The sequence below is a fragment of the Nematolebias whitei genome, chromosome 20 (assembly GCF_014905685.2).
Source record: "Nematolebias whitei isolate Nwh7 chromosome 20, NemWhi1, whole genome shotgun sequence".
Classification (NCBI taxonomy): domain Eukaryota; kingdom Metazoa; phylum Chordata; class Actinopteri; order Cyprinodontiformes; family Rivulidae; genus Nematolebias; species Nematolebias whitei.
In genome coordinates, this window is record NC_056517.1 from 10750983 (window position 1) to 10752732 (window position 1750).

Consider the following 1750-nt stretch of genomic DNA (forward strand, 5'->3'; position numbering starts at 1 on the left):
TCCCACGCCTCCTGCTGCAGCCCTCCAGGCTCCCACGCCTCCTGCTGTAGCCCTCCAGGCTCCCACGCCGTCTGCTGCAGCCCTCCAGGCTCCCACGCCGTCTGCTGCAGCCCTCCAGGCTCCCACGTTGCAAGCAGTGTTCCCTCGGGCCCTGTGTTTTGGACGGTCTCCCGGCCGCCCCCCTGACCTGGCCCGGTCTGATGGACAGCCTCCCGGCCGCCCGCCGGAACAGTGTCTCTTAGGGACGGTCCCTTGACCGTCCATATTCCTTGTGTCTCCTTGTTCTCTCTGGCTCCTAGTGTTTTCTCTAGCTCCTAGTGTTTTGTTTTTCTCTGGCTCCTAGTGTTTTGTTTTTCTCTGGCTCCTCGTGTCTTGTTTTTCTCCTTGGCTCCTCGTGTCCTTTTGCTCCTCGTGTCCTTGGCTCCTCGTGTCTTGTTTTTCTCCTCGTGTCCTTGGCTCCTCGTGTCTTGTTTTTCTCCTCGTGTCCTTTTGCTCCTCGTTTTCTTGTTCCTTGTTCTCTTTGGCTCCTCGTGTCTCGTTCTTTGGAAATCCTCTTGCCCCTTTTTCTCCGTGTCTCCTCGTGTCCTTTTCTCTGGCTCCTCGTTTTCTGGCTCCTCGTGTCCTTTTTCTCCTCGTTTTCTGGTTCCTCGTGTCCTCGCTCTCTGTGGCTCCTCGTGTCCTTTCTCTCTGGTTCCTCGTGTCCTTTCTCTGGTCCTCGTGTTTTCCTCGGGCCCTCCACCCTTGCAGTGCCACCCTCCACCCACCCTAGTCCTTCGGGAGGGGGGTCTTTTGGGGACGCCTGGAGGCGTCCTTGGGGGTGGGGGGTGTGTACTGTAAGGATGTTACTTTTCTGTGGCCCGGTGTGTCTGTTTCCCTCGTGCTCCTCGTTAGTTTCCATTGTTGCCACCTGTGTCTCGTCCCAGCTGTTTGTTATCATGTCTCGTCTTCTCCTTGTATTTAAGTCACCCTATTCTGTCTTGTCCTTTGTCGGGTTGTCTTCGTTGGGTACGCTTCTTTGAGTCTCCTGAGTCTCTCCTTGTCTTCCTGGTTCCTCGAGTTCCCCGTGTCTCCTGAGTTCCCCGTGCCTCCCTCCTTGTTTATGTAAGTTTTGCTGCCCCGTCAGCTTGTTTATTTTGTACTTTTCATTTATCATTAAAAACTTATTTTTGTATATCTGCCGAGTTGAGTCCCTGTTCTGCACTCTGGGTTCGCTCCGACCACAAATCCTAACACATACTGACCCTTTTATTTTTATCAGCCTGCCCTGACAACTTGTGAGACTGCAGTGCCATATTCAGTTCACCCATAGGCCAGGAAGGTTTACCAAAATATCCCTGACGTTCATCTGCGTGACACGACACAGTTAACATCAATCAATCAGTGCCTAGTACCTACCAGTAATAGTGCCTGAGCCCTTAAAATAATAACTAATAGCCTGATAACTGAAGACCTTATCTGACTGGACAGAAATTTTGTGAGAACCATCAACATCTGAATGCAGAGAGAAAAGGCTCAATTGACTGATTCAAATAGTAAATGTTTGTAATTTCCATGATGAGCATTTTCTGGACTGGAATTGAACATGGAATGCAACTAAACCTGTATGTTTTTGGTGCAAGATAGTCAAGAGTGTCGCAGTTTCACTTTGTCGAAGAACAGAGGGAGTGTTTTTTAGGATTTTTTCATGCTTGTCTGAGGCAGCACAGACTGACGGGTCGAGGTGACTGGAGGGAGTGATTGTATCCACCCC